Consider the following 27,045-nt stretch of genomic DNA (forward strand, 5'->3'; position numbering starts at 1 on the left):
TTCTTGCTGCAGGGAAGGTCAGGAAAGCTTTCAGTTGTAGGAAAACTGGCCATCGAGTGCTGCTGCAAAGAGGGCACAGCAGGAGTATGCTTAGAAGTCGCTCAAGCAGGAAGAGTATCAATCATGTTGTCTTTTTAATACGTGGAAGTATATTCAAGCTATCTCGCTGTCATAAAAGTGACATTTCAGTTGCTTACAATTCAAGTGAAATTCGGAAGATCTCTCTGGTTGTTGTTACCATTTCTCCAGAGGGTGTGTGGGAAGGAAGGTGACATACTGTCATCAGCACTGCTGACCCGCGGAGCATGCTGACAGACATGGGGTTGGGATGCATGTGTCCCACGTCTGGTTCCAGGGCTGTGGTTGAAGAGGCCATGGCTGCCCCATGCCAAGCCCTGCTGCTGCCCCCTGACCTCACGAGGCTGAGCTGCAGGGAATAGTGGTGCCATTGGGATAGGGTCCTGAGTGATGGGCTGGGAGGAGGAGGAGGGGAAGGTGAGTGCCTCTTTGACAAGAATCAATTACCTTAACTTTTTTCCCAGGTCTGTTCTGCCTGTGGTAGGAATGAGTAAGTGTTCCTTTCTGTATCTTTACCCATGAGCTTTCTCATCCTGTTTCTCCCAGTCCCATTTTGTGTGAGGGGCTTAGCTGCTGGCCAAGGTCAACTCACAACAACCAGGCAAGTCATATCTGTAGAAACAGTGGCTTTTTCCTAAAAGAGAGACTTGTTAGGCCAGGTTCATGCTGTTCTGGCAAGAAGTTATGGTAACGTTTTGAGGATCCAACCTCAAATTGAACACTTTTGGAGCAGAGACTGTGTTTGTGTAGTTATACAACGTTTTTGATAGAGGCTTTGAATATGAACAATGCAGAGAATAGCATTTACTGTCCCAGGTGAGATGTGTGCCAAACCCAGCGTTTGGTCAGGCAGCAGTGACAGCCCTGGAACCTTTGTGGAAATCTGTTATTCCATGTGCACTAGTCAGCACTTTATAAAAAGATCAAGCGCCCAATGAATCATTCCAGAATTTTTTCTAAATACTGATGAAAAAAGAGGAAAGATAATCAACCTTGACTGCGTTGCTGGAGAACACAGGCTAATTAAGAGCTTCACAGCTTTGCAGGATATCTAGGGAAAACCACCTCTCTCCCCCTGCACCACGTGATTCCCTGCTGGTGCTCTGTGACATTGCATTCGTGCAAGGAAAGACCTCAAAGGATGTGTATCAGAAGTTTTGCAGTGCTTCCTGGTAGGCTTCGAGCAGGGATTTGCGTTAGTCAGCAACTTACTGGGGTAGCGACTCTGAATTCCACGTCATGTTTTGGCACAGTCGCCTTCTTTTCCTCTAATGACAATAAAACTGTCATTGTAAACTCCTTTAATTGAAGAAGCAAGTGCAAACCTTTCAGAGTCATTGAAGCAGGGGATAAAATATGTGTTTTCAAAGAAGGAAATTGTGCCGGGTGGCTGTCAGACACGGTTTTCAAGCATAAATACATTCCTGCTCTGTGCTGATGTACAGATTGAGTCTGTAAAGGTTCCACCCATTCCATTCTACTTTCAGAGCGTAGCAGATAACAATATCAAGTATTTACTTGAGAAATATTTTCTAAACAGATGGCAAAGATGGCACGTGGTGAGAAAGGGTGAAATACTACTGTGATCATTCTTCTCTAAGATTTTTGCTTCTTTTTATGCCACGCAGCCAGAAGTTTTAGAGTGTATGACAGTGTATGCAAATAGTGGCACTGACAGATGAGCCTGCTTATCTCTCCTGGCATAATTACACCTGGCATCACTTTCTTGCAAGTCTTCTCCTCAGATTAAATGGCACTATCTGGGAAAGGAAAATACTCAAGTTCAATTACTAGCACAACAGCTGGAGTCCTTACGTGAGCCAAGCCGTGCAAGCTACGAAGTGCCCCTGGCTTCTTTGGATGGCAAGATGCATCCTGTGCAGCATGTCTTTATGCAACAAGAGTAGCTGACTCAGCAGAACCGGGCAAGGGAGCAGCGGTGTGAGATTGTCGAGTTGGGACTGGGAGCCCTGGGGAAGGTCTGCTTGAGCCCCAGCCCAGGCCCTTCATCTCTTCTGTATATAAAGCTCTAGCGAGCTCTTCCACGGGTTTGCTTCCATTTAACTTTGTGCAGAATTGCTTTCCAAAATTCTTGCCTTAAGCAGGATTTCACTGGGGGCCAGTGGTGCTGAGCACCAACCTGCCATCTCAACAAGGAGGCAAATGGCAGTGCTGAATTGCCTTCACTTCGATAGAAAACTTTGTTGTTTGTTGATGTAAATGGAGAAGGCTCATGGAACTGGGGGATGGCAAATACCTCAGGTCATCTTATCAGCCCTTCTGCCCGCAAAGGGCTTTTCCTGAGGTGTCTTCTTGACAATATTGATGGCTCTAGTTACAAAACCATTCAAGTAACAGGGCTGGTGTGGCTTTCCTGGGCCAGACAAGGTGTGCTCTTGGGTAGGTTTCCTTGTCTCAGAGCTTTCCCTGTCACTTATTATTAATGAGTTTTTGCTGTAGCACTGTGATACTTTTCTGATTTTCACTGATTCACACATTGGAGGGCCTCTGGAGACCACTGGCCTAACAGCTTGACCCCCTCCTGACGTTCTGGAATCAATTTGATGCATATTTCTCGGGCTTTGTTTGACAAAAACCCGCTGTGTTTGCAGCTTAGGCCAAACATCTCATGAATCACTCGAATAACAACTGGGAGAAGATTCCAGTTCAGAGCCTCGGAGCAGCGGTGGCTCTGCCAGCCCGGTGCCCAGCCTTTGGCTCCTGTGCAGCCATAGGTGCAGGCAGCAGGGCAGTGCTGCGTGGGGCCGGTCTGCATCACCCTGCCTGGAAATGGCTTTCAGCCAGACATTCCTTTTTCTCTGTCATCTGAGCACAGGGATTACTGATCTCCAGCACCACATTCACTGCCCTTACGCTGCCTCGTGCTGAGGTCTGCGGTGTCAAGGAGCGCAGAGCAATGCTCCTTAAGGGTTGTTAGTGCTGAGGCTTGCAGAGCACGTGGGACTCGCTCTGTTCCCACGGCAGTGACTGACTAAGCTGGGTTAGGGTAGCCCGGAGCCACACGCTGAGCCATCCGACCCCTGGCCAGCGATGCACGCAGCATTGGCGATGACGTGAGCCGTGGCGCAGAGCAGAGCCCAAGCGCAGGAGCAGAGCGGGGTCCAGCTCCAGCGTCCAGGCTGCCGTGCCAAGGTACCGCAGAGGCTCCGACCGCAAGTACATATTGCTGGCAGGACAACAGCAGTGAGAAAAACAGTCCCCAAGCAGTAAATATGGGCAAAGCTCTCAATATAATGGAAAAATACAGATGCATCTGCATTAGAGTGTAAGACCTCTAGCAAGAGTTATTTCTATCCCCCCCATTTCCTGCTAGTGTGGCTTTCCTAGAAATGGACGCCGCGTCCTCGTTAATGGACCCAACTGGGGCCTCTCCCTGTACTGCCTTTCACTCACCTGCCCGGATGCCCATTTATTCCTGGAACTGCAGCATTGGGAAAATAGCACTTTAAAGAGCTCTCGCTGAATTCTGTGGTTGAAAACCATGCGAAATGAGCTAAAGACGTAAGTGTATGGAGATACTTGCTGCTTTTAGCGTGCACTTCATAATGTAGTCAGTTGGGATCCAGCTTTGCAGAATGACCTTCTGTATGTTACTTTCCTAAAAAGCCTAAAAGCAGATGCGATTCCTTAGCGTAGAACAGAGCTGGTGGATACGTTCCTAACATAGCTTTCCTGGAAAATGTTGATCTTCTAATACTTGTAGAGTGTCCCTTTTGGAAATTTTCATTTTCTAGTAAAGCATTTGGGAAAGTTTTAAACATTCGTAGGGTTAAAGTACTTCAAATCATACAAAAGTTTCTTCTGAGCATTCTTTGTTTCTTTCAGCTGGATTTTTCTTTTAAATGGAAACTGCAAACTCACCAGGGTACTCTCCTCTTGAAAACTACCAACCATTGCAAACGCCTCCAGCCATTTTACCCTTCTCCCAGGGACCTTTGAACCATGTGGCTGATTGCAGCCAAGCTGGGCAGAGGAGTAGAAGTCATGGAGACAGCTCCCAGGTTCATCAGCGCAGGTCCCACTGCAGATGAGATGCCAAAGAGCCCTCGGAGGCAGGGAGGAACAAGAGAGCGCAGCCATGACAACAGCCAGGGAGCAGCTTGGCACAGTACTGGGCTTTGGGGAAAAGAGGCTTCACCCGGGCTGCGCTGCTTCACCACACTGTTTCCCTTCTCAGTTTCTTTCTGGATGCGTGTTGAAATAGAGGGCAAGTTCTGGACAGAGATGCCTTTTTCAGTACGCCTGCACAGAGCCCAGTGTAACATGCTTCTGATATCAGGTGACTGCTGCAATAAACAGCTGTACAGACCACAGGCCCAATCCATTCTCATGCAGCAGGAATTTTCCTGCTTTGTCTTTTTTTAATCAGTAATTCACAAAGATGCTTCCCTAGAATTGCTGTAGTCACTGAAAATGACTGATCTGTCCTCGTCAGTATTTCTTTTCCTCCTTCTTTCTGAACGCTTCTCCCTGTTGTGCTGGTAACGCTCGTCTGTATGCAGCTTTCCTTACATTTTGGCAGACATGGGGAATTTCAGCAGCAGTAAATTTAAACGGATAGAATTAAGAAGGAAGACAGCTTTTTGGAACGCAGAGGAAGGCTTTTTTGGTGGTTTTTTTTCTTTTTTCTTTTTTTCCTAGATATATCATCTATGACTTCTCACCTGGGACTGCTTTTATATAGAAAAAAAATCATGTGCCTAAATGTCTATTGGCTGCACCTGGAATTGAAAGTAGCCTTCTGCTCCAGTCGTATTTCTCAGTTGCCTGTGCTTGAAAGGAGCTCTCAGGATCAAACTTTGACTTGTCAGATTTTATTCCCCTGGCCTTTTGTTCACTGTGAACACGATATTTAGCAACTTGTTGTAGTAAACAGTGGGACTAGGCATGAAATACCCATTTCTCTCTGTTGTCTAACAGTGCAAAATAGATTGATTCTGGGTGCAAGTCAGCGTCAATCCACTTATGTGGGGTCACGCTGATCTGTGCCAGCAGAACTGTGAGCCGAGCCATCCCCTTGCACCCTGAGCCAGGCCTGCTTCCTGCCTCCAGCACGTGCTCCTTTGTTCCCTGGGCTTCCTTCAGATCATCCTTCTTACCGGGGTAACCGTACACTTCCCTGTGTGCCGTGCAGGAGGAATGCTGTGGGCAGCTTTCTAGTCCCCGAGCAAAGCTGGAGGCAGCACCTAGTATATCACGTCTCCATGCACCAAACGCGTCCCGCTCCTGCGCGGCCCCTCCAGGCCTGGCCTGCCCGCTTGACATCTCCTCAACTCGGGGGGCATCTCTCACTCCCCAGAGCCCCTGCTGTACACCAGCACATCTTACGTTAGGAATATTTTCCAGATGTTGGGCTTAAATTGGCCTCTGCTGGCTTCCCCCCCTTTTCTCCTAGCTGAACCCAAGTTGCTTTGAGGAGGCTTTTCAACTGCAATGCATTTAAGCAACAGTGTTACAGGCTGGTAGGACCACAGGAAGTATTTTCACCAGCTCTGTAACAATTAGTGACTACGGGAGTCCGAAAGACCCATGGGAGGAGTCACCATCCATGAGGACTTGTGGCCTGCAGGGACTGGCCTTCCTCCCGCAGCACTCCTCGCCTGACTCCCAGGCCCAGTGTGGTGTGCAGCAACACAGTGCCTCGTTGGGTCCTTGACCCCACTTAGAGCCCAGCGCAGTGGTGTGTCCTGGAGACGTAAAGCAGTGTGATGCCAGCAGCGTGAGCTGGATCCGTGTATGTCAGCACCTTCCTCCTGTGAGGCCTATGGCGGTAGTCTGCGTGGGGACACCCAGATCAGCCCCTGAGACCAGCAGGCTGCTGCGCTGCTGAATGCAAAGCAGCACTCACAGCTCCATCCCATGCCTGCATGGCCATGCTCAGGCACGTTGCAGAGGTGCTGCACAGTGAGTACAGCGTTTTGGGATGCACTGCTTTTCCTGGGCCTTGGTGTCCTATGAGCCACGCTCCGGTGGACTGGGCAGCAGCCAACAGGTACAGAGGAGGCTCCTGCTAGGAGGAGACGTGGGCTCGTGCCCTCAGCTTGCTGGAATCGCTCTGTGTCACCCTCTGTGTGTCCTGGTTCCCTCCTGGGTCCCTTAAAAAAGAGACAAGTAAACTGGCTATGTTTGTCAGCATCTGTTGGGGCCAGATGTACCTGTCGCTCTGTGCCTAGGGCATCAAATGCAAGCTGTGGTGATTACCCTGGGAGGTCTCCTTCCAGCAGAGACTCTGTTGTGCTGGTGGTGATGCTGGGAGTTCATTGGCAGAAGAGCTCTGAGCATGAAGGCTGTGATCTTGCTCAGTGCATACAGCAGCCAACAGGACCAGTTTCACCTGCCTGTCACCATTGCCATTCGTCCAAAGGGTGGGCTGAGGAATTCTACCCTCTTTACCTCTTAGGAAAGTCTTCTTGGTTTGATCTTGTTTTCATCCTACGTGGTCTTTAATCTCATCAGCGTGTTTAGTTAAGCACTATCCTAAAAACTGTGATAGTCAGTTGCTTCATCTAAGAATATGGAATCTGTGAATTTGTGAGAAGAAAACGGTTGTTTGCTTTTTTGGTATTGATCCACGTAAAAATTAGCCTCTGAAGAAGAGCAAAATGTGTGCTCTAATGCGAAGGAAAGAGCAAGCTGGGCTGTGATGCAATACCCAGGAGCTCCGCTTCGGGTCTGCAAGCTGCATCTGCAAACAGCAGCAGCAAAAACAACAGACAAGCTCTTTTCGTGATATGTGAAGTGCAATTATGAGGTGAAATATGAAGTTGGTATCTTAATATCTTAACGATACTGAATTTATTTTCAAAGTTAAGCTGTACAGAATGAATCATTTATCAGTGGGCCATATGGAAAGGCACTTATCTAAACCTCCTTCCTAGTCCCAGGTGTGCTTCTTTGGCAAGAACAAATCACACACAGCATTTGGAAGAGAACTTAAATTCCAGATGCGCAATTTTAAAAGATGCATTTGCAAAAATAAAATAAGGCCAAATTCTGCAATATGTTATTTTTCTGCAGCTTCAGTGAAGTTAATGAGGTTCCATGGGGGTAACTGACACAAACTACCACTCAAGGGATCCCCGTTTTTACTGTGTTACTCGGTTTTCATGCCAGCATTAGTTCCTGAGGAGCTAGTCAGTTGCAGGGAAGGGAACCCAATGGAAAGTGTCTGCTGCCTGAGGACTTTATGTCCTGTTCCTAAACATCAGCAGCAGCACAGCGGTGAGAAGGAAGCATTTGTAGAAGCACTGCTGATCGATGCGGGGTAAAAGCAATATTCCACCTTCAGCTGCCTTAAAGTGAGCTTCTGCAGGTCCCTGACATGAGAAAGCTGGAGCTGCTTTTTCCTGGCCGTGATGTCCAGTGTTTGCAGCACAGCCTGCTTCGCTGATGAGAACTGCTCTCCTAGGAAAAGCCAGGAGGATCAAGTCAGGAGGTCAAGTCGTTCTTCAGCTCTGTCATTATCTTGTTATCCAGGAAATGAGAAAGCAGAGATGAGTTTTATAAAACCCGATATAAAAAAAAATATATTGAAAATTGCTTTAGAAATATTAAGAAATTGTTCAGAAATAATTTCTCTCCACCTGGAAGTGGCCCTATGCACAGATCCGTCGTAACACTGTCTGCCAGTGGATGTTTTGTTTTATATCAGCAAATGGATGTGTTTTTATCAGAAGGCTTGTGAGCATTTCCCGAGTGCAATTCTGTGAGCAGCATTAGGAGGAGCCAGAGAAGAGCCTGCTGCCATGTTCCAGTGTTAAACCACAGATTTTGGCAGCAGGAGGGATCAAGGCCAGTGCACGGGAAGGAAGCATTGGCTCTGCCCACAGGTCATGGGCACGATAGAAGCACGTCACTAGGTAAAATAGTTCAGGCCCCTCAGTGTTCAGACCCCTGCTCAATGCATTTGGGGTTTGTGTCAGACTAAGTTCAGTCTGGCATCCTGGACCAGGTGTCTCCATCCTGCATGTGGCCTGGAGCTGTCTGCAGGGCCATGCACTGTGCTGCTCTCGGAGCGGAGCTTCCAGCTTCACAGCCCAGCGAAGCCCTGCGGCTGCGCTCACAGCTGATCAACACACAGTAAGTGGGACTGGCTGAAAGGTTGGCTTCAAAGCCGCCCTTTGCTCAGGACCTGACATGCTACAGGTGCTCTAAATGCTGTAAGGTTAGGCTGTGTGGTCGTGCAGGGGATTTTCTAGGGAGGAAGTCACCAGGTGCAGGTTTGTCCTCTTGTCCTGGTGCTGAATAGCTGTGACTTCAGGGCCGTTAAGTAATCCTAAGCCTCTTGAACTTCCCTCTTGTAAAGCATTTGCTCTCACTGTTGTACTGAGGGAATGATAGTTACATGGAGACAGGTACAGAGGCCTGAAAATGTTTTATTTATTCAGTTCCATTTCCAAGCCCAGATAGAAAAACTCAAGGGATAATTCTTACCTCTGTTGAATGAGTTTTACTTAAAAAGTGCTCACAGCAATGCACACTAGGGCAAAAGTGTTAACAAGCAAGGCTCCTGTGAGGTGCTCTTTTTATATAGGTTTATATAGGCCTTCTGCTGCTGGTGGTGGCTTTTTGGAGTGACCTAAAGCAACGTGAGGTGCCACCAAAAGCAGAGGATGGGATCAGCAGTGACCAGGAGCAATGGCTAGCTGCATCTGCAGCTGCACCTGCTGTGGGGTGGCCTTTCTCTCCCTCTCCTGGGGACTCAGAGCTGCCTTGGGCACCGCTGGAGTTCACCCCCACCTGGAGTTGTCCAGCAGTGTTTCTGCAGGATTATGTGCAAAATGCCAAGTATCGGTAGTGGCAGAGTGTGCCGGTTTGGGCACCACGCAGAAGAGGACTGTTTGCTGTACACTCCAGCTGTTCTGGCTGTAGAGGTGCATGGTGGTACAGCCTGGAAGCTGCTGGTGCCCACAAGCTGGAGGGCTCTGTACGAGGTGGCCGTGGTGGCGTGGAGCAGAGTTAATGCAATCAGCCTGGTGGTCATCTTCCCAGTGATGGGATGGTGTCAGGAGGAGGGTGAGCTGAGTTGCAGTCACAGGGATGGTCTCCACCAAAGACACAGGTACAGGATGAGGTCCCCCAGGGCCTCACAGCTCAGGGGTGCTTGTCTTTGTGGCCGCCTCTCAGTCCTCAGGCTCTCCTGGTTGTGGTTGGTCCTTCACTTGCATTCTAAATTTTCTTTTCCTGAAAAAAATCCTTTCCTGAGCCAGCTTAAAAATCCTCCACTTTTTCTCTTTGTTTGGCTTTTTTGTTTCTTACACATAGTGTAGCCTGGAGACCGTGAGTGACTGATTCCCAAAGAAAAATATCTCTGTTGCCCAGGCCCATAATTTATAGGATAGCTTTTCTGACCAGTTGTGTTTTCCATTTAATATATTTTCTGTTTTTCAAATCTACCCCTTCAAAGCGGAAATGCAACGTTCCTTCGAGCTGTGATGGTGGAATGCTGCTGAGAGCTCAATTTAAAGGTCAGGGGCCTGGGGGACGGGGCGTTCCTTTGCATTCTGCTTTAAAATACGCTGAAGACAAAGGTGAAGAAAGAAAGGAGAGGTAAATGCCGTAAGATCATAAACAGCACTGCATGTACAATCAGGGGCCTGCGTCTCACGTTGTACATCACCACGGTGGACTCATTAATGTTCGTTCTAAATGTTTCTAAACCTCCGTTTCCCAAAAATCATCTGTTCTCATGTACAAAAACAAATGAAGTCAGCCTTGCCATTTCCCTGCAGTGCTTTCCCCTGGCAGGTGGCCAGCTGACATCCCGTGGCAGGGGTACTCAGGGCACACTTGCTTGCGCACTCTGTGGGCTGCATGGCCGCGCAAGCCAGGTGTTGCACTGCTCCGTGCTGCCCAAAGCAAGCCAGGGCTGCCTGGAAGAGCACAGCCACGGGAAGTTGGTGTGGGTGACAGTAGCTCCTGTTCCTGTTGCTTATCTCGTCTGCGTTGCTGAGGCACAGTGCATACATCGGGAAAGCAAAATGGAATTTGCTGCTCCAGAGCTTACTGTCTTGGGTGTCATTAATGCCCAAGTCAAGGTAGTGGGGATTTGATTTTTTAATGAATTTAGATGCACCTAACAGATCTAAAATTCAGAGAATCCTCTTCATTGTGATGGCTTGGTTTTCATTTATACCTCTTTTACATTCATTACTGTCAGAAGGCATTGCACAACGTTATGCTGATTAAAACAGAGGCCGTCTGGCCCCGCTGGGCTCCCCTGGTGGGCTGGGATGCGTGCTGCAGCACAGGGCACCGGCACCAGCCCTGGTGGGCTCTGAGCAAAGTGCATCCCCTGGGAGAGTTCAGTGCTCAGAAATGCAAGACCCTGGAGCCCCGCAGTTCCCATGGCATTCGTTACCACGAGGAGACCCTCCTGCTGCTGTTTCCTTTAGGAGCTATAGCTAGGGTTCTGCTCTATTGGTTAATAGGAATGATAAGGAAATATGTTTTCCTTACATGAAAAAATGCAGGAGAGAACAGTAATTTTTGTCAGCAGTGTTACATTTTTTTTAGAAAGGAAGGCATTGCATTTTGAGTAAGTTAACATTTTCAGATCAGAAAACTAGACATTTGAATATTTAAGATAGAGTTAGACATGGCACCTGGGAGGTGTGTTTCAGTGTGGTGCTGTTTTTCTGATAACAACTGCTGTCTCTTGAACAGCTCAGCGAATCATGCCTTGCACTAGAACACAGCTTTCTAGCTCCTTCATCAAAAGTTCATGTATAGATGTACTGTCTGCCCTGCTGAGTTCCCACTCTGGCCTGATTCAGTCCCACTGTGCCTAAGTGCAACTGCAAGTGATCTGGTTGTGTTTGTGCCACCACCGAGTGGGATGCAGAGTCACACAGCGGTGCAGTGACACCTGGGGCGTGAGCCCTGAACCAGAAGTGGGAAGGTGCAGTTAGGCTTGGCTATCCAGAATATGCACACTGCATGGTACAGGACTTATTTGCTTGTAAATACATAATATAAATTTATATCCCAGGTTGGACATTGGGAAAAAAGTTCTTCTGAGAAAGAGTGGTAATGCATTGGAATGGGCTGCCCAGGGAGGTGGTGGAGTCACTGTCCCTGGTGGTGGTCAAGAACCATGGAGATGTGACACTGAGGGGTGTGGTCAGTGGGCATGGTGGGATGGATTGGTGGTTGGATTTCATTGCAGTGGTCTTTTCCAACCTTAATGATCCTATGATTCTATACTCTTGAAAAAAAAAACAACAGTTGAAGCCTAAGCTAGAAGGGAAAAAACAAAGGTTGATAGTTGAATATACACATCATTGCAAATGGACTAGTTTTGTAGCTTCAAATGCTTCCAAGTGAAAGATCTTATTCATGCTGCTTCCTCTTTTATCAGCAGAAGAATGCCAAAAGTGGCTCCAGAAGGTCCCAGGTTCCTCCTGCCTCAGCCGTGTTTAGATCATGTGTGCACAGGGCATGGGCTCGAGCCAAGTGTCTGAGGAATCCAGCACTTGGTTATGTCACGGATGGAGCAGTTACATGTTTGTAGTGACTGTACAGCAGCACAGCGTGTTCAGAGAGCCCTCGCAGTGCATAATGGTGATTTGCTCTCATTAAAGCTAGTGCTGCTCCTCTTCTAGTGCCCTGGGGTTGAAGTGCCAGCATCCCGAGGAGTGCACTGGCTGCTGCAGGTGGCACAGTGCACAGCCCAGGCCCTGGAACTGAAGCATTGCTGTTAGCGTGTCCAGGACCAGTGCCCAGAGCTGTGTGGCTCCGAATCAAGCAGGCTGCATGCATCATGGGACCCAGTGTCATCTCTCCCTGCTGAGACCGTTGTCTGTCTGTACCTATGCTGTGGGTCCCAGGAGCATCCCAGCCCAGCTCACCCTTCCCAGAGCTGCCTTGACAGGGCTCCTGTGCTCTGCTAAGGTTCACCTGCAGTTGAATGGTGTGGTGCTGTTCTTGATCCTATCCCCTGTCAGTTCTCTCTGTCTCCTTTCAGTTTTTTCTTTCCTAAAGAAAGGAAAAATACTTCTGGTATTGACTTAATTGAGAAAGGAAACTGAAGTCTATTGATTTAGTAGGAGTCGGCAGCATGGATGAGGCTGACTCCCTGCCCCACCTTTTCTCCCATGAAGTTGCCACTAATACTGTACTATATTCTTTTTAAATTTAATTTATGAAATATCATTGAAAATTGGAAGGGCTTGCAGTGACTGGAACTCAGCAAGAAGCAGAACTTTATGACCCCTAACAAGAACAAACAGGACCAGAAAATCCTTCATGTTCTCCCAGCTAACCATAGAAACAGCCATTTTTTTCTTTTAAATAATCTCAAGGAAAAGTTAGCGAAACATAAATTAGAATGACTGCTGCTGATTTATTTTTCTGAATAAAAAGGACATTCAGTAGCAGGTCATTTGTTTTTGTTTTCTTTCAGAGAGTAAATGGAAACATATTCTTACCTCACTTTTCTCACAAGTACAGTAGATTTCCTAAGCTTGTGTCAAGGTTTTATTGCCAGGAAAAAGTGGTTGAATATTCAGTATTTGTAATGAGGGCATCATCAGACATGGAATACAGCTGTCAAGGCTGGTACATTAATTTTCTAGGCGAGGGGTTGATCTGGTTAATTATCTTTGAGTGTCACTTTGCTGGACTGTTAATTATGAACCAGTTTTGCAGAGAGAAGGTGTATTTCTGTAAAAGAAGATGCCAAGTCTGGATGAACCTGCTAAGAAACCATGTCAGTTTAAGAGAGAGTGGAGAGTTTTGTTCAAGAGCAAATACTGAATGAGGTGAACTCAACCAGATGAGGCCGTGGGACTGCTCAGTTTGGTTTCTGCCCTGTGCTGGTATCAACTCCTTCAGAGGAAATGTGTGTCAAAAGGTTTTTCTGAGTACTAACAGGAGCACTGAACATTCATCCCTCTGACAAATTGCAGAGTCAGTTTGATCAAGTGGATTAAAAATAGGACTGGAAACTCCTGAGTTCTTGTTCTGGCTCCATCCTCAGCTTTCTTCTGTGACCTTAAGCAAATCATTTGAACTTCTCTGAGCCAGATTCATTGCTCCTGTAATTCTATTTGATAGAGTAAATGAGGAAGTGTATGGTCCTATATATCTTAATTTTCCTATCTGTAAACGTGGGTGAATGCTTTTGGTGTGTAATTATTACCCACGGGTTCTGAAATGTTTCAAATCTTTACAGCACTTTGATGTCAGCAGCCCCATTTGTTGATACGTGGGCTATCTGCGCAGTGAGAAGTTTTACAGAAGTTTTAACTTTTATCCAAGAGTGGGTGGAAAAAACATGTACGTTATATACGTTTAATCTTGTTTTCAGCTTTCTTTTAAGTGTAAGAATTTGCCTATCATTTTTTGTCCAGCAATTCCCCACGTTCTGCTGAACGACTTATCATTTAGAACTCTGTCTTCCTTGTTAAGAAGGAACAAAAGGCTGGCCTGAGTATTGAGAAGTCTCTGAGAGGTGATTTCAGCAGCCTGCTTAGCTCTAGGAGCGGTGGTGGTGGTAGCAGTGATGTCCCCAGTGCACTCTGAATGCACTGAAGACTCCACAGAATTATTGCTCATTTTACTTATTCTCTACACTCTTTTTAGGTGAGAAGAGTGTTGCCATTGATTTGAGGCTAGAAATGTCTTGCTGTCTCTCGGAGTTTGCTTGTGCTGCACCTGTTTAGTATATCTGTACCAGGTCAGCTTTGCATGGTGGTTGGTGGTGGGTTCTGTTGGTGTGCAGCACCAACTGGTAATTGAGTAGTGCAGGCAATTGCCCTATGGGACCATAAGACACGCTTGGTATATTGAACTATCAGAGCTTATCTGTGTGTATGTGGGAGAAAGGGCCACTGGAAAGATGTAGAGGAATGTCCTGAAAACCACTGTTCAGAAACAAACCCACTTCTGAAAATATGTAGGTATTGAGAGAGGCCAGTATCTACAGTAAATGTGGTTGGCAGCTCTGTGGGTGGATGTGTGAGTGCTCAAAGCTCATGGCATTCTGCTGGGGGGGGTCTGCAGAGCATGGCCTGGAGCTCCTGGTGGAAACATGTGGCTGGGGAAAGGTGACTCGTGTGGTGGTGATGGAGGTGCACTCGGTCTCACAAGGCTTGGGTTCACTCTCAGGCTTTGCAATTAATGTGTTGTGTGAGAAGTCATTTTCTTTCTTTTATCTTCAGTGTTTGCCTGGGGCAGGAAGTATTTCAGTAAGCGCTTGTGTGGTACTTCGTACAATGATGCTTTGATCTCGATTAAACAATCTAGACAAAAGAAATAATAATAGCCTGCAATGAGGCAGTTCGCTGCAGTGTTGCTACAGTGATGGAGACAGTACTAAACAGCACTTGTGTTGCAGAACAAGCATACTGGCATCTTTTTTTGGTCTTTGAGCCCACATCCACAGTGCTATGAGATGGAAAGCCTATTTGCATCTAATGGTACTGCATTTCAGGAGCTAAAATTCAGAGATGGAAAAGAGACCTATTAGGTCATTCATTTCGTTGGCTCTTGACAGAATGTCTCCCGGTGCCATGTTCTCACCGAAGCCTGTTCTTACCTAGTTTTACATAATCCAAGTCATGGCGCTTCTGCTACCTTCCACATGGTAAAAGTATTTCAGTGTTTAATAGACCTCCTGGGTAGGAAATTCAGACTCAGTTGAGTCCAGTAACTGCTGCTTGTAATTCCTTGAACCATCTCAAACAATTCCACCTCTGTCTTTGGCGGACAGACAACTGCCATCCCTCCAGTTTGCTTAACTGAGCTCTTCAGTCACTATTTTAGCCCAGCTCTTCTGTATTTAAGCACTCCTTGTGAGTCTGCCCCTCTAGGCCCACAGATTTCCCCTTTGCTGTCAGAGGTTATCACTCAGACAAAGGCAGTGAGACTGCTCTGCACTGTCACTTGGTACTTGCCTCACTGCATAAAGGGTCCCTAAAACAAGTGCTTTGTGCCATTACCCTAGAGGCAATTTTTAAACAGATTTTTTTTCACAAAATACAGTAAGAACCATTTCATCAGAATTGCAGTGCCTAAATGCCCACTTTCTGGATTGATGTACTTATCACTAGGTCTTCTCCTCTTTCTCTTTTTCCTCACATGCATATTCCCATTTTTCATTGCTGTAGAGAGAGCAGCAGTAGCCTAACAGCTGGGTCTTGACAGCTCAGAAGCCAACAAGTAGCAAAACATTCAGTTCACTCTTTTCCCTTTCCTGTATGGAAGCAGCCACATGCAACTTGCAGCCTGACTTGTGCCACTCGAAGCTGTTAGCAGGTGCCAGGATGGCCATGATGGGACACTGGGAATAATAAATAACTCACCTGTATTCATCTCTGTTTTGTCAAAAGTTCATCTTCATCTCAGGACGTGTGTGAAATGCTAGTCCCAGGCACTTTCACTCACAAACTCTGCTCCAGTTTCTCAGTGGATTCCTGCAGTCACTTCTTGATAATGCTCATGGAAGCGCAGTGCAGAAAATGCTTCAGAAATCCTGCCCTGGGGGCATGGCTTTCTCTCCTTAGGAAAAGCATGCACGTGCTGAGCGTACACTGCACGCAGCAGGGCATCACCACAGCACATCTGCCCATTGCTCATCCAGGACAGGCTGAGTGCTTTGTGGAGGTGAGTCCTCTGTGGAAGAGGCAGCAAAATGCTATTTCGTAAGTAATGTGAGAGCTTCCTGGGCAGGACAGCTTCTATAATGCTATTACAATAATGTTAACTTTGTAATTTGAGGGGTAATATGGTGGGTGAGGTGTAATGAGGCAGAAAGCAGGGCATGATTCTGAAATGCAGTTCTGGACCAGAGGCTCCAGAACTGAACCAGAGGTTCAGACACCTATTAGAGGTTCAGTTCTTGGCCTTTCTGAAGGTTCTTTGCAAGCACCTGAACTTTGTTTCCCAGCTCCTTTCCTTATCTGGCTGGATGTGATGGAAGTGCCAGCACAGCTACGTCCTCGCCGCACATTGCACTGAGCTGATTCAGCACACAGCATGCTAGGGGCTGGAAGCTCCCCATGGCATTTGGTTGGTGCTGTACAAAGCATTGCCCTGGCACCTCCCACCACAAAAGCCTTGTGTGGAATAATATTGGCTGGAAAACATGTTGGCCTTTGGCATGGTCACTTACACCTCAATTATGTGAATCCCTCTTCCCATCAGAGCCAAAAAGCAGAGCAGCAGGGCCTGTTCAGACAAATTGAACCACCAGGGCTAGGTGGTATTTCTCTTGAATATTTTGAGTCAGTTCCTCATGAATAATAGCTGTAGCTAACTTTAAAAATAAGTCAATGAAACGTTTCTGCCGTCATATGATTTAGAAAAGAAGTACTCTTAACTGTAAATTCCCCAGCAGAATCTCAAGAGCCCACCTCCCTGCTTGGGGGTTTCACAAAGACCTTTGCAGCAGTTAAACCCCAGTGAAAGCCTTGTAGGCCTGAATTCCGGTGTGCAGCCGAGTGGGAGGAAGCAGCATCTTTGATTTTGGCAGGACGTGGACATTGCCCACTTGAGGTCTCAAGTTAGCATCTTGCCTTCTGACCCTTAAACAATCACGTGCTTGCCTGCAAGCCAAGCTCAGGACTTAAAACCCTGAGAGTGCAGCACAGGCCAGAGCTGCTGGGAGCTCAGAACCCACACAGCTCGAGGGATTGAGGGGAGGGCGCGCAGGCCGGCTCGGCGTGCCGTGAAGGTGGGCAGTCGGGTGGCCGAACCCTGCACCCAGCACACGTGAGTGCATGGAAAATGACGACTTGGTGATTTTAGTTCAAAACTATGTGGACTTGGAAGCAGTGTGATTTTCTTTCATGCATCTTTTATCTGAGAGTTGGCACGTATGCTGTGCATAGAAATGAAGAAGATGACTTGGGGCTCTCTTCTGTCGTCACTTACATGGTGTGTAACTCAATATTTTGTTTATTTATGAGAAAATTCTTTTCTGCAGCTCCACAAAGATTGTGCGAGAGCGAAGGAAGCATGAGGAAAAAGAGGGCCAGCCCTCCCCACCCCAAAGTGAGAGCACTGAGAAAATAGAAGCTGGCGCACAGGCTGCGGCTGACTGAAAGCATCTTTCATTTGCGCATTAAAGCCAACGAATCCCTGGCTTCATCTCTCCCAGCTCACCCTCAGCATCAGCCTGCTCGCCAGAAAAGTGTGGGCCATGGGAAAATAAACCATGTGTGTAGGAATAACTCATTTCTATTAAAAGGCAATGGCAACTAAAACATCTCACTGGGATCCGATTATCACAACGCATCTCTCCCGTCCCCTGCTCGGCTCTAAGTGGCCCCTTGTAAAAACAAGGAAAGCTGCCTAAGTGTTAGAGTGGGTACGAGGGGTAAAACCCATCATTTTGCACTCTGTGTGTGCATCAGAACACATCTGATAGTACTTCCAAGTTCCAAGACTGCCATACTTAGTGAAGTGTAGGTTATCTTGCTATAACGTGTCCTTCTGCAGCTGAGAGCGTCTCTGTCAGGTACATTCCTTGCACAGGGACAAGTTCTGCACGGAACACTTTGGAGCACAAAGACATAGCTAAGGGTGCCAAATGTTTCCAGGTGGTTAGATTATATTTCCAGGCACAAGGCTGGGCTGGTTTATGGCCTTTGAGAGTCACTTTGCCTGACTAGTAATGACAGAGGCCCTCTGCAGTCCTCACCTTCCTTATATCATTACGTGTTCTGTTGTTTGAGGATTCAGATAAAACCTTAAGGGTATAAAATGCTTAGGCTTGATAAAAAGGCTAATATGGATAAGTCACAAAATCTTAAATTGAGAGGGGAATATTGACTCTACAAAGAAAGGAAAATATTTGTTTAACAAAAATACTGCTTAGAATTTGCTTGTCTGAAAGAAGCTTAGGGAATTCGATGTGATGGGCTCAAAACCATCATGAATCACAGAATATCCTGAGTTGGAAAGGATCCACAAGGATCATCGAGTCCAACTCACTGCCACAGCAAGGACAGATGAGTCCCTCATGGCAGTTCCAATCTGCTTACCTGTGCCACTGCCTTCACTTGTAGGACTGCCACGGGCAGCCAGCGGTCAGAAGAATATTGCCAGACCCATTGCAGTGTTTGTTAAGAAACAGGTTGTCATTTCTAACTAGTCCAATCCTATAAACCTTGAAGAGAGGGGTTATTTTTTTAATGAAATAGCTAACTTAACCAGGTGTCAGAACTCCCCTGACACAAGCTGAGTGCAGACATCAGCCAACAATAATCTCAGACCAAGTGGACCATCTGAAGTGCCTAGACGTTTTCACCCATAAATCTGTGCCTTGCTGGCTTGTCCCATTGCAGTGACCATTTCTCCATTAGAATAACATTTGTTGAGATGAATGTGTGTTACTTTAACGCTGGCCACACATCTGTGATGCTGAGGTTCTGGATACCTAAGTATCCAGACAAGGAACAAAATAACGTAAAAATCCAAGTATCCTTGAAAAAAGGTTTCTGTGATTCTCTGCACCAGTTATTTGTGCCCATAGGTTCTCACCCTACAATTCATCCACCCTTCTTATTGCTCTAATTATTCTTCCAGGTACTCAGCTGGGATGAGTCAAAGCCTCCAGTGTGTTTGAAGAATCTGTGTGGTAGCTGAAAGGCTGCTGAGTTCATGTGTGGATTTTCGCTGCGGTACCGGTCTGACTGCTGCCTCCAGCAGCAAGGACAGGGTGGGAAGTCCTGGATGCTGCGTCTGGCCTTGCTGGGAGGTGGAATGTCTCCACAGCCTCTCTCTGGCATAGCAGTGGAAATGAATGTTAATACGTGGCTGAAGCTGATACGATTTTTTAATTAAAAACAAAATTCTGCCCTTATTACAATAAAGGATGCATGATTTATGACTTGCTTATTGAACAGCGCTCCAGGGACTAAGTGCTGACTCTAAGTCCCTTTGCCATTAAGACACAGAAAAAGTTAGTGACAGCCTCTGTGCTTGACCTCTCCCACCTGGGCAAGGAGGTTACTGCTGTTTCTTAAGCTGCAATAATAACGAGCCATTAGCAGTTATCATTTAACCTTCTAAAATACTTTATCAGCTTTTTTCATTACGGTATTTCTGCTGAATGCAGCTGGGTTAAAACGTTGTGGTACTGAAAGTTCATCAGTATTGCCTCTTTCCTAGTGCTGAGCTGGATCTGCAAACCCAGAAATATGTGAATGTCTGGTTAATGGCTATCCTAACTGTACCGAGTCTCAATTTTCAAGTAGTTTGGTTCTTTTGCCACCATACCACTGTGATGAAAAACAGAAGTGAGAACTGTCAGTGTGTTTTATAGCATAGCTGTTTGAAAGGATAGAGTGACCATGGGGCCACAAAACGTTGACTCAGAAAATTGGCAGTGAGTAATTTGTCTGCCTGTAATTTGGGGACAGTGCCATAGAGCACAACTGGAAGTCCCTCGAGTGCTGCTTGGGAGTTCGTGTTATCTCAGAGGCATCTCTAGGTCAGCCAAGAGGTTTTAGGGTTGGTAAAGCTACCTGCTTTGTGTAAGGGGGCTGAAGGGAGAAGGAAAAGTAGATGAGGTTGTGAAGAAGATAGGTCATTGTAGCAGGGCTAGCAGAGTCACCTGATATATGGGAAGATGCCAGTAACTTCAAGACAAACGCAGTGAAGGAGACTTTCCAAACTGTGTCGAGCATTTCAGTCTCTACAATGAATCAGAGTTGGCTGTTTGTGTTCCTGTAGATTCCCAAGAAGGAGTTGAGTTCATCGGTGCTAAGCCAATTCCTGTGCTTGGAAAAGGCATTAATCTGCTGATGCCAGTCAGCTGAAACCAAAGTTCTTCGCTGAAGAATGTAGTTTCTTCAGCTCCTAACTTGAAGAGAGTTTTCACATTGCCAAGGTATCCTCCATCAGTGTTTTTTTTTTAAATATTATTTGAAATCCACCTTTATACCGAGGAATGGTTTATAAAGTAGATTGTAATCTACATAAGCATTGCAATTATCTGAACAAATCAGGGTGTCTACCTTCACCTTTACTTGGATTCCCTATTCATGATCATTCTTTTGAGATCACTCCTTCTTAATTCTGTTTTGGGGCATGAAAAACATCTCAGATCACAGATATTCTCCCAAGGACAGGAATGCAACATCACTGTAACTACAAACATTTTTTCAAAGGGGCTGTGCACATACAGGGAGGCCAGAGGTCTGAGATGGGAGGCAGAGGAGAGCAGTACCTTATTGCAACATATTTTACCGCTGTGTGTCTTGCAGTCAGGTTGGTTTCCTCCATTAGGCAGGGGTGGTCATGCATGTGGGGTGGAAGGTCATGTGCTCCACTTTCCCCTTTTAAAAACTGGCTTCTGTCTCCACCTTGTGCTTGGCAAAGGCTTTTCCATGATCGCCCTACTTTCTGCATTCACAGTGTGTGCATGTAATAAGTTCTGAGGAGCTCAGATCCCCAGCGGTTGGACACTGTTCTGTCTGTAACGCTCATGGTGCCATTGTGCTCTGGTTTGAAACCTGTGTGACTGTACAGAGGATGTGTGTGTGCGGGGGCTGGCATGGGGAGCTTGGCTGTGTGGTGCAGGCACCCCTTTGCTCACAAGCAGTTGCCCAGAATTCACTTTTTCCTTCCATTCAGCCCAGCAAAGTATCAACTGAAAAACCATTTCTGCAGGACAGTGGAAAAGTGAAGGAGGGAGCTGAAGTCATACCAAGTTTGTGTTAAAATCCCCAACCTGTCTTTTTAAGCCTTTGTTTCTTTGGCATTCGTGAAATATGAAAATACTCAAAAAATTAGGAGGTGGAATATTAACCCTTTTCTGCTTTCTTGCATGTTTCCGAACTGCCAGGCTCAGAACCAAGAACCTCGCTGGAGGTGCAGGCTCTTTGGGCAGGGATGCACCACGCAGTGGGGGCTTGTGGGTGGCAGAGGTGTCATCGTCCCCTGTGACAGTGTGCTGAACCCCTGGGCCAGCCTGGCTGCACGGGACAAGGCCAAACAGCTGTCAGATGTGGTTTGCATCTACAAGTGCTGTAGGGCTGCCCTGGCTCTCACAGCAGAGGATCAGGCTCCAGCGGGACCCAGCAAGACACCCGGGAGGGTGCTTGCTTCATGCAGGTTAGTGCAAAGCACATGTGAACTGGGCTGTAAGAAGGAGAAAAAGCCCCTGGGGGCTATGGACCCCAGCAATCCCAGTGCTGGTCCCAGCCAGAGCCAGCGAGCCACTGGAGCAGCACCTTGTGCAGGCACAGCAGCTCAGACACACATATATGCATATACTCATACATAAATACAAAAATGTAAATAGATGTGTGTGAAATAGATGAATCTGCATAACTAGCTGTGGCTCGATGTGTGAGCTGGAGCCACTTTGGGCGGTGTTCCTGTGCCATGAGCCATCTCTGTGCCAGGTCATGCTGTCAGCTTGCCGCACCACGGAGGTTTTTGACTTCCTCAGGCACATGGCCCATCTCTCAGTGAGGCAAATGACAAAAACAGCTCCATGGTTTGACTGGGAGGTGATTGTGAGTTATTGCCGCAAGAGGGGAAAAAATTGGTAATAATTTACAGGAATACGCATATCTCTGTATTTCTTCACTGCCATTCAAAGCATTAGAAGATCCGTAAGGAAAATGTGTCTGTCGAAGATGGTTTGAAAATATGGTTGGATGCGGATAGCTCTAACTGCTTGGTGGTGACTTGTAAAGTGCATCTTCAGAACAGTGAGAAATACAGGGGAAGGTGCTTCCTCCTACTGCTGATTTTCAAATGCAGAGACCAAGGACCACAGTTATTCTGTTTGCCGCTAGCAGAAACCCCCACTGTGATGGATAGCTTGAGAGCTGTGGGCAGAAACACTCTGTTCTGTAAGTAGAAGGCTGTAGGGCAGAACGTGGGCTGCTCATCAGGCAAGCAGTTGGATTCCCCCACCTGCTTTGGGGGTGTAGGCAAGATGCATCCAACCTTGTTCTCCAGTGGCTCCACGGGGGTCTTTTATTCCCCTGTACAGTGCCTGCTTACCACTCTTAAGGGCTTCAATTTATCTAATGGGCCACAAGCATAGGGGTGTTATTCCTGAACAAGCATACAAGACATCCAGGGTCTTTATTGCACTTGTTGTTAAAATCTCTCTGGAAATCCCATTCCTTTCTCTGTTTTCATTCCCTGTGAGTGTGACTTGTTGGTGGGGGTGGAGCAGCCCATGAGACTGGGTTGCACACTTCCACAGCAGGGCTTGCAGATGAGCCCAGGCTGTGTCCCTGAGCAGAGGCAGAGCTCTGCTGCTTCAGATTCATAGCACCATCTGAGCTCATGCCTTCCATGCTCACTGTTGATAAATATCTAAATAAGACTTTCTCAAGTCTTCAATCTAGCCCTTTCTCAGCAGAGCACAGCATCGCCCCAGACTTCTGTGCCTTCACTTTTGCTCTGCCATGTGCTCTGCAAGTCCTGCTGTCTTCTCCATGCACCAAAGAGCGGCGTGGCACCATCATACATAGGGCAGGAGCTCTGCATCCTGTGAAACCAGCTGGAACATAGTACCTGTGTGCAAGTGAACCAAGTAAGGATGTGGCTCTGTCCATGCTGCTTGTATTGGTTTTGTGCTGTTTCAGTTAGAACCATTTATTTGGGAATAGCAGCTGCTTAGGATTTCACAGGTACTGGTCCTGCGGCTGTGATAGGCAAGGAAACCTTGGTGTTCTGATCCTTGAGAGGAGGCATGAAAAGGGCATTGAATGTGGCATCTGGGAGCCACCGTTAGCATCCTGAGATGGAGAGAACCTTCTGCAGGTATTTCTGGTCTCTGTCACTTGATTTGCACAAAGGGGACAGAGTATTGAGGACCTGGAATGTCAGCAGAGCTGTGTCATCCGGGTGACTAGGTGCTCAGCAGTGAATAAATTCACAATTGGCCTCCAGCATTCCTGGTGAGAACCACTACTCCTGAGCTCTTCATTCTAGAACCATCTTAGCAAAAATTTCACATTGGATCTAAAAAATCACCTGGTGATGAAATCATATTTTCCAATGAAAAAAATGTAATTAAAACTTATCGGTACATATAGAGAGCATTGCTTTCACAAATCAAGCCACGCAAGTAAAATTAGGGCTGTTGGTGACTTCAGTTTAGAATCCCAGTCCTGTCTTCCACAAGGAAATGGGAACGCAAAGCTGTGATTCCAGAGTTACTGATGCACTGCTAGCACTTTTCTTTTTCCTCCTGTTCCAGCTTGCAGCTCCAAGCACTGAGAGAGCTCTGAGCATGAACCATGGGCTTTGCAGCTCTGTAAAACCTTTGCAAGAGGCAGCAGCTCCCAGGTAGACCTTTATTAGAGAGCATGTTTTCTTGCTGGGTGGTGGAATAACATGGGGATTTCACTTACTTGTCTGTCTTTGTTTGCAGAACGGTCGCTGCTCGAATGAGAACACTTGCCCAGCACAGCTATGAGATTGGTTGTCATTCTGAAGTTCGCAGAAGCCCCCCAGACTCCTGATCTCATTTATTTATTTTACTTATTTATTGTATTTGGGGGGTGCCTGGGGGACAACTGTAGATTTAGAATCCATTTGGGAGTACTTCCAAAAACTCCTAACTGGGCTGTGCATGTGTAAAGCGTTTGTAACCCCCAAACTTCCATGTTCACAGAGTCTGATAGCCGCTGGTGGGAAGTCATACTGCTCATCAGAACTTTTGTGATAAATAGTACTGCTTGGTTTTTAAAGCTAATTTGTCTGCTGCTTGCTGTTTACTCAGGAATCTGGTTGAAAACCCCATGCGGTAATATAATTGACTGAAGAACCATAATGTAACCAGAAAATGAATCAGAAGGAATTATTTTACAAACCCTCCACTTAACTGCGAGCCGGTGGCAACCCGCAGTGGCCCTTTTCATGTGCTTATCTTCCTTAAGACATTAGAGATAATCTGCCTCTGCTAGGCTGTTCCTAACCCCAAATTCACAAACATCCTCTTTTTTTTCCTCTTTTCTTGAGAGAGACATAGCTTTCTGCTGGTATCTTAACCACTTGAGTAGTTGAAGTGAATGAATTAGTGCCAATGGGTAAATGAAAGGCTGGATAACGCTTATACTGCGTTTGCTGTAAGCATGCAGTTGGGAGCACACTTGGGCTTTTCAATTGGATTCCAAAAGCTGATGGATGGCTCTCTCTGGGCACCAGGCACTGTGTGGGGTGCTGGAGGGGCTCTGCAAGACACTGGGCACTTGGATCAGGCACTGCACTGCTGAATTACTTCAGATCTTCCTGCAGATGTTGAGAGCCCTTCTCTAGAAAGCCTAAAAGTGGATCCTCATCGTCAGGCCTTACGGTGGAATTCAGTAATGAGCTGTCTTCGGGCATTGCACTTGGACTTGATGATCTTTGTAGGTCTCTTCCAGCTGAACTGTTCCATTTGAATCAGAAGTTTTCCAGATCTGAGGTTGTTCTTGTTTCTGCGGCAGAGTGGAGCTCTGCTTTGGAAAAGGACTTCAGAGAGGAAAGAGTCAGGAAGGAGAGTGCAGGTGTGGCTGGTGCCATGCTCGGCCTCACTGACCTGGCATCTCTCTCCTGTCTGCACTCCTTGTGGGCCCCTTCCAGCTTGGGATACCCTGCGATTCTGGGCTCTGGGAACGCTTCTCCCCCCTCACTTTGCCTCATTCCCGGGCCCTAGGCACTGCTGTAGAAGGCTGTGTTTGGGAAATCTGGCCTTTACTGAAAAAGGGCAGAACGCTCGTGTTGTTCGGAAATAATTTTTCCAGTTCATGACATTATTAGCCAAAAGAGTACGAAAATACTAGGGAAGGATCTTCAGTATAGATGAAGGTATTCAATAGGGATGCTGTTTTCTTTTAAATAGGAAATGCATGAAGAATGTCCGTTTTAAATCACAAATTATTGTGAAAATGGATGTGCTGACTTAAAAAATTTAAACTGTGGCAAAATCCATGCAAATCTGTGAAAAAATCTGTTTGTTCTATTCTAGAATTAATGCTAAATGTCCAACTGTGCTGTCAATGTAAGATGAACACAACTAGAAATGTCCTGAAACAAGCAGTTAATCAAGGCACTATTGGCTGGCCGTTAGCGTAGTTCATCAGTTTCACTAAGATTAGGGTCAGGCTGAGATTTTTATCAAATTCCAGAGGAATTGTTGCACTATTGTGTATCCCCCTCCCTGACAGTACAATATCTTTTTCAGCAAAGAGATTAAAAGAGGAAAATTAAGCAAAACTGAAAAAAATGCTGCATTTTCTTGGGCTGGTGGTTGAAGTAGGTACCATTTGCTAAGTAGTAAAATACCGTTTGCTAATCTTTTGCCATCTGCCTTTATTACTCCAGCCCACTCATCTAGACACTGCAACAGCCACTTTGCTGCGTGTGTTACACCAGCTTTTCGAACAACCATGTACTTCATTTAGTCTTTATTTTTAATAGAGACTGAGGGCGTCCAGCTCTGCTGTCCTGGAAAGGTTATAGATCCTGTGGATTTAACATTTTTCTGCAGATATTGCTGTATTTTCCAGATTCTAAACTTTTTTTTTTTAGTTCCATAGCTCATTTGGTTGCCAACATTACTGTAGGTTCCTTAATGTAAATCAACCCACTGCTGTCTTACCCAGTCTGGAGACCAACCAAAACAATAGCACCAAGAGGTGTGAATTTTCCCCATTCATCTTAATAGGCTGTTAACTTCAAAGTCTGCTTCTGACCACTGAAAGGCTTAGTGTTAACCTCTCCCACTACACTGTGTCCAACAAATGCACTTGTTGTCCAGCCCCATATGGACATACCAGATGTTCCTCCCACCAGCGTGGACATTCCAGAGGAAATTGCTGCTGGTGGCGTGGTCCAGCAGCACGACAGAGGTAAGACACTGGGCCAGTCCAGCCCAGTGCAGTAGTGGTATTCTTTTTGAACTGCAGATGCCGGCTTTCTAAGCTGTCTTCAGCAATTCCTCCCATGAACTACCACTTCTAACCATTTTTCCAGATTCCATAGGGATGTTGCTAAAATTGCTGAGCAATTTTCATCATCTGCATCCAATATTGAGAACTTTAACAAGTCGTGGAATATTTTTTTTTCCCCCAGGCAGGGAGAGGAGAGGATTTTCAGACATATTTTCCTCTCTTTTTCTGTACAAATGAAGACAGACATTGACTAACATTTGTTCGAGGCCATCTATTTAAAACATATCCAAAAGGTCTTCGGAAAGCATAGGTAAAAACAAATTTCTCTAAACAATACCGTGAATACAAATTGTGCCCTTCTTGTGCCCTCCCGTTTAACACTGACTTACTACATAAATCATGTTTGTTTTGCTTGCTTGTCATGTGCCAAATCAGAGCAAGTTACTTTACCAACTCTGTATGCCTTACCACTAGTATTTACTCATCAAGGGAAGTTGTAATTATCACACTGGAAATCACTGCAGGTTTTCCCCAAATCATGTTCTTCCACATCTTCCATCTGCATAATTCTAGACGTTTCCTACCTGCTTGCTGCTTGTACCCTCCCCTTCTTATCCATGGTCTTGCTGATACATGGATGGATCCCATAAAGGCACAGTCTTTATTTCTCATAGCCCAAATGGTAGCAATAGTCAAAAAGAGGAAAGATCACAACCTGATTCTTGTAAACCAGGTAAGTGTCTGCCAGTGTAGCAATGAGGAATGGTCTCTTGACATGGAGTCGTTTTCAGAGAACTTGGGAACCCACCATGTCCTTCCCAGAGCTTCTCTCCTGGCTTCCCAGCGAGCTCCCAGGCTCAGTGCAGGGCACAGGAGGCAGGTGCACGGATTTGCTGCCTTCCCAAAGTGCTCCTAGAAGGGGGTTAGCTGCGTAATTTCTTCCTTCTTTCTCCTTGGCAGTTATTATGATTTCTGTTCTGTGTTTATAATAATGTGTGTTTACTAATAGTGTGGTGGCATGCCACTGCCAAGCTTCTTCTGCTAACAATAAAAAAGGGAAAATTGATATTTATGGAGACTCGGGGGCTGGCCG

General features: G+C 46.4%; 1 long non-coding RNA gene across 27 annotated transcripts in view; it reads left to right on the forward strand.

The window, feature by feature from the left end:
* The window catches only part of LOC110405223, a 159,239-nt gene that overhangs the window by 65,334 nt on the left and 66,860 nt on the right, over window positions 1–27,045 (forward strand). The window lies entirely within an intron of this gene.

This window comes from Numida meleagris, chromosome 12 (genome assembly GCF_002078875.1).
Source record: "Numida meleagris isolate 19003 breed g44 Domestic line chromosome 12, NumMel1.0, whole genome shotgun sequence".
Lineage (NCBI taxonomy): Eukaryota > Metazoa > Chordata > Aves > Galliformes > Numididae > Numida > Numida meleagris.